This window comes from Chinchilla lanigera, unplaced genomic scaffold (genome assembly GCF_000276665.1).
Source record: "Chinchilla lanigera isolate Chin_1 unplaced genomic scaffold, ChiLan1.0 scaffold00019, whole genome shotgun sequence".
Lineage (NCBI taxonomy): Eukaryota > Metazoa > Chordata > Mammalia > Rodentia > Chinchillidae > Chinchilla > Chinchilla lanigera.
In genome coordinates this window covers 20,471,299-20,477,811 of record NW_004955420.1, presented here as the reverse complement: position 1 = coordinate 20,477,811, position 6,513 = coordinate 20,471,299, and positions in this window count along the sequence as shown.

Sequence of the window (6,513 nt, the reverse complement as noted above, 5' to 3'; positions counted from 1 at the left end):
GAGGAAATGTTGGTACTCAGCTAGGGGGTTAGTATGACATTGGTTAAAATGGATTAGAGAGATGAGGAGGACAAAGATATAGTGACCCAGCTGGTGTGGTAGCAGAAGAAATAAAGAAACTTAAAGCATCTTGGAAGAAGCACTGGTGAGGTGTGGTAACTTCATTAACGCAGCATTCAGGAAAAGGTGGAGAAGAGGAGCAGCTCAACAACTGGGCTTCTGACTTGTGCTAGCAAACACATGGTGGCTATCTACTGACCAAAATAGAAATCAAAGGTTAAGGACTTGACTTGGGGAAGGAAAAACATTAATTGGGAATGCTGACACTCCTGTGAAAATTAGTGCAGGTGTCTAAGGGCAAACCAGGTTAGATAAGTTTGGATAATTAGATGGAAAATTAGATGACATTACGAAGTCTGAAGAGATTGGAACTGTAGGTCAGCATTAGGCATGTAATGCAATTGTCCATGGGAATATGTGGGATATCCTAAAAAGAGTGGTGTAAGATGAGAAGGCAAAACTATGAGGAATGCTAGCAGATAGAGAAAAAAGAAACTCCAGAGGAAACTAACAGACTAGTCAGAAATTAAGAGGAAAAGCAAAACTTGAGTTATAGAGCTCCTCTTCTACCAAAGGGAGAGCAGAGAAGGAAAGGATGGATGTAGACCAGGAAGAGTTTCTGTTTGGCAGAATGTGAGTGAGGAAACTCTCATCAGAAATTTCACCTTCCCTGGGAAGGAGGTAAGGGCATCTCTTGGGAGTGAATCAGCAAAACAGAAGAGCTGTAATTTTTGGAGAATGGATACAGATCAAAATATACAGCAAAGTGGGAAAATGAGTGTGAGAGATTTCCAGTATGGAAGGCTTTACTGAGATTGAGGAACATAAATGTGCAACGGAATCAGTGAGCATGTGGGTGTTTTTCCAGTAGTATTCAGAAGCCACTTTGATACTTGAATAAAAACAGGAAATAGATTCATCTCAAGTTGAGAAGTTTGTAATGAGGGGGGGCATGTACAAGGATTTGATTACCTTGTCTAAACCGGACAGAGAAGGAGGTAAGGGCAACAGGACACTAATGGGTGGAAATGTCACAGGCTGACAAAATCTAACAATGGGTTGGTGGGAGTAGTTGAATGAGAACACAGAATGGTTAAGTGGATGATACCTGGGATATGACAGGGTCAAATATGTGGCTGTGTGTGACCATTAATCCTTATTTATCAACTCCATTAGGTTAAGAAACACCTAGCAGATTGGGTATGTCTGGTTGGTCATGTGGGGATGACACTGGGTATTATATGTATATCCTCTGCTCTTTCCTCCCTGGCATTGTTTTTCTGCTCTGCTTCTTGGCTCCCTTAAACCACGCAGCTTTGCTCTACTATTCCTTTCTGCGATGAAGCTTCTTCCTCGGAGCCCACTGACCATGTACTGAATCTCCTGAAACTGTGAGCTAAGTAAAAACTCTGTTTCTTTACATAACGAGACTTGGGAATTACATCCAATTGCTGTTAAAAGTTGACCCTATGAGATTGAGTGAATTAAATGAGTAGAGGTGAAGTGAAGGTCACTGAAAATGAATGGAATCAGAATGAAAGGATAGATTTTTCTTTATCCAGTTGGACTTTTCAAGGCAGGACAAGAAAAAGTAAAGTCTCTCTGGGTAAATGTAGATTCTGAATAATGTCTTATTTTGTCTCAATTCTCAATGTCATCAAAGCGAGATTCAATAGCACTTGTTATACTTCAGGTCTGTCTAGCACTTGTGTTTAAGGAAAAAATCTTGAAAACATTTCAGAAGGCTAAAAGTGAATACAGGATCACAGTGTGCTCACTGACTTAAAGGTTAGCATACAGTTTATGATAATCATTTTGCAAGCAAACACACATCTAACCCACTTACTATAAAAGTTTGATTTGTACCAACCAAGTAGGGCTATGCTGAATTCTCCTGTATTTTGTTTTCAGTTTGGGGAAAGAGAAGATACAGCTCAAGATTTTCATAGAACTAGAACTGCAAGAGGCCTAAAGCCACCTCGTCCAACTGACATTTGGTGCTGAACTATTCAGTATCCTCATCATATGGCTATCTCACCTGATTACTACTACCCAGTTCTGGCAGAGCTTGGATTGCAGTCCAGATTTTTCATTCTTACTCTGGTCTTCTTTATGCTCCATCAGATTTCCTGGGGTTCAACTAGAGAGAGGCAGGTGAATGGAATAACCCACACCCTCTTTGTTTAGCTTTGGGTGATCACTGTATTCATCTCCCCCTTAAGTTGAGTGAAGAGCACTTATAGCTTCTCTCTCCCACATGTAGTTCAGCTCTCTGGAAGTATCAAGGATTAAATTGCTTCTTCTTGCCCATGAGAAGTCTTTTTTGGTGTTTTCAAGTAGTTATCTTTCTAGTGTCTTGCCTCCCTCAAAGTAGGCAGTGTCATCTCCCTTCCCATTTCCTCTCTCTCTCTCTCTCTCTCTCTCTCTCCACACACACACACACACACACACACACACACACACACACACACACACACACACACAATTCTTTTATTCCAGCTTCACAAAAGCTGCCCAGCTCTCTCTGAAGGAAAGTGACTTCTACCAAGAGGGAGGACTTCCACCTTTTAGTGAACTGTACTCCAGGTCACTGCTCTGTGACCCACATGGGACAATATGATGTGCTGACAGCCCTAACACAGCCCTAGTCAGTGTCTTCTGTTTGTCTTCATGTAGTTCTAGATCCCTGATCCATGTTCGGAACGCCAGAACTAAGACTGGACTTGGAAATCAGCTTAATCCAGTACTTAACTACACAGAAAGGGAAACCAGGCCAGGAGGCAATATGATTCATCCAGATCGTGGCTCAGCTTATATTCAATCTATGTCCTCTCATGCCTGAGCTGGTCCTCTTTATATTGAACAAACGCTCTGGGATATGTCTATCAAATTCCCTTTACATATGCCAGAATAATTTTTCAGCTCAGTTCTATGTATTTGCACCCTGGATATTTATTTCTTAAACCTCAGGAGTTTAATGAGAGCAAAAAGTGAACGCAAAAGTTAATACATTATGGGGTGACGTGGATTATAACAAATACAAAATAAAAGGAAACAGGCACACAAAATAAAACCTCAGAGTATGCACAGCCTTATGACATTCATCAGGCTGCAGCCACAATTGGATAAGACAAAGCATTAGAAATCCTGAAGCTATAAAGGAAGAGAAAGGTGGGAAAATAGTGCAGTGGTGCTGCCACCCCAAGCCACATTCATCACCTGTGATCACACAGCCTCATCATCTTTGCAGCATGTTGTGAGCAGAGCACATTTTGTTCTGAGGCAGTATCCCTTGCTGATCTCTCCCTATATTCTTGATATATGCAACTGACACCCAAGAATTGTATCTCAGAAGACCCACATGTCCCTACCTCATGAAAAATTGTTATAATGTATTTGGATTTTTTAAATGAATGAAAAAATAATCTTTGGTGAAAAGTAGGCAAGGAGAAAGAGAAAACTGACTTCTCTTGTCCCAACAACCATGGAGGATCTAATCCAAGACCCCACGCCTGAGAATAGAACAGTGCTCCCTCCAAGGAGTACACAGAAGACCAGAAGATGCTGTGAAAATGGCCTGTTGGAAGGAACTTGGGAAAACCAGCAACTCCAGAAGAAGACTCTAGGCCAAATTCTGAAAGTACTCCAACATGATCTTGTGAACTATCTTTGTAGGTGCAAGTCTGAATCTTGGCAAAACATCTACTGCAGTCAAGCATGAGAATCTGAGAGGAGACAACATGGCCAAATAGAGGAGGAACCTCATTCAGAGCTACTCAGAGACATTCAACTAAAACACAGGTAGTTGGAAGAAAAGGGAGGAACACACACCCTGAAATGAAAATCAATCTTACATAAGGAACTAATAGGTCAAGTCAGACGCAGATAAAAGTTTTAATAAAATGGCCAGCCATCCCAGCTGGCTGCCAGTGAGTCACTGTATCGGGACGACTGCCTGCCATACTTGAAATCTTAAAGGAAGAAATAAAAAAGATATACTAAAATAATGTGGCTAAATCAAGCCATACAGTATAGACTTGAGATATAAGGTCCACTGCCTCTTCTACCTTCCTCCAAGCGGAAGATGGTACAATCTAGAATTACAAGCAGTAAATTCTGGAGAGAAAACTGCTCCCTCCTTGATGATCGGCAAATTTTCCTTTCTTTGTTGTTTTTTCTTTCCTTTTTTCCCCCTTTTTCTTTGCTTTTCCTTTTCTTTTTTCTTTTCTTCTTGTTTCTTCTGTGCACCAAAGTGCTAACTGGAACTGCCAGGAACAAGATTAAACACACAGGGGTGCACAGTAGATGGTACAGCTAACCCCTCCCCTGTGACCTGTAGTTAGAGAGGTGCATGAATTAAGCAGCCCTGCACCTTGGGACTGTGCAGCCCCGGGGCTGTCCCTATGCTGCTGGAGATGGGAGCAGAAAGGCACCCCACAGCAACCCTCCCATGAAAGGAAGTTACAGAGTACAGCAGAAGTGGGTGGCAATGGCAGCAGAATTTGTAAAGCAATGAATGGGAATTTAGCACCCAGCCTGGGGAGAGGAATAAGAATTGGGACTGAGCAGGCTTGGACTGCAAGAGCAGGAGCAGAGGATCATACCATATCACAGCATCCCACCCCACCCTTGAACAAACGACCTGAGAGGACAGAGATTTGCCAGTGCAAGAGGAACACAGAAGGCTGAGCAAGGACCAGGAGGAACGAAAGGTGCATGGGACTGAGAACAGCACCCTGTCTCTGACTGAAAACAGTACAGCAACTGGGAGGCAGACACCACCAAGAGAAACAGGGTCAGGAATGGGAGGTTACTACTGGGCATATAAAAAGTAGTGGCTGAAGACTCTGGCCCCACATCCCCACATCTGGAGGCCAAAATCAGCCTCACACCCGGCATAAACTCTATTGCAGGCTTGGCAGTGTTACCCAGTAATTTGAACTCTTGGTGGACACCGGAGGGATTTTGTTATTTTACTTTATTTTTCCTCTTGTTTTGCTGGTTTGTGATTCTTTTTTTTCATTCCTTTTTCTTTTTAAAAACATTTTACCTATATTTTTGTTCTAATGTATTCATCTTCTTTCCATTTTTCCTCAACTTACATCTCTAGAATTAATCATATTTTCACATGAGTGGGTAGTCTCTGTGATTTTTCTGATCAACTTCAGTAATCCCTTTCTTATTCTTCATTTCTTCATTCTTTCTCTTCTGTCTTCTTCTGTAGTTTCCCAAGGCTTGAGAGATCATCTTTCATCCTCCAGGCTGGTTTCTATTTTATTTCTTTTCAATTATCTCTGTTCTATCCACTATCCTTCTTAAATTTCCTCACCACAGGGTAAAACCACTCTACCAAGGGGAAATACTTTGCATACAAGCTCCCAGTTTATGGTCAGTTCTGTTATGTAATTGTAAATTTTGCTTTTATGGTTAAAGGCACAAAATTAATAGTTACCAAAGTCTGTCAGTTCATAAACTGTGCTTGATGCTATTGTCAGTGCTAATTATACTACTTTACCTCAGATGTCATATCTGTTTTAATCAGTTGTTCTCACTTCTGTAACAATACTAGGAAGTTCTGGGGTAATAACCTCACCACATCCCAACACCAAAAGACTGGGGACTGAGCCAAACAGATCTCAACATCTTACTCTTAATTAACTGGAAAGTAGGATCTTGGGACACAAATCAGGAACCTTCTACACACAGAAGGCATCCTGAAGAACAACTCTTGCCTAGAGAGGCCTTGATACTAGTGATAAGGCTACCTACTACAAAAATTTACAAGAATCAACACAGAAAACAAAATAAAAACTTTTGACAAGAAAATGACAAGATGTAGAAGCAAAATGCAACCTCAGACCTCCATCCCACCTAGAACAAGTCTAGGAGATGAGATAGAGGAAAATGGAAGACACATACCTGAAATTCCTGAAATGACAGCAACTGAAGTAAAGGAACAAATCCACGAGGCTAAGGAGGAAATCAGATCAGAAACAATCTCTCAGGAAAAAAAAGAAATGTCAACGTTTATAAAGGAACTCCTCAGCAAATCTAGAGTAGAGGTGATAAAAAACAGATAATAGGATAGAACTACGAATGATCAATATAGGAAATACAGAATGCATGAAATAGATTCAAACAGATATCCAGGATATTGAAAATTACACTGAAAGCTGGCAAAACCGTTTGAACAAAACTGAAGACAGACTTTTTCAGGCTTGAAGACAGGATCTCAGCTAGTGATCATGAAAGGAAAGATCTCTTGAAAATAACAAAAGATCAGGAAATAACAATTCAACAGCTGCAAGATGATGTGTTTATAGCAGCACAATTTGTTATAGCTAAATCTTGTAAACAACCCAAATGTCCATCAACAAAGGAATGGATAAAAAAGATGTATTTTTATTCAGTGGAGTACTACTCAGCTATAAAGAAAGATAAACTTGAGGCTTT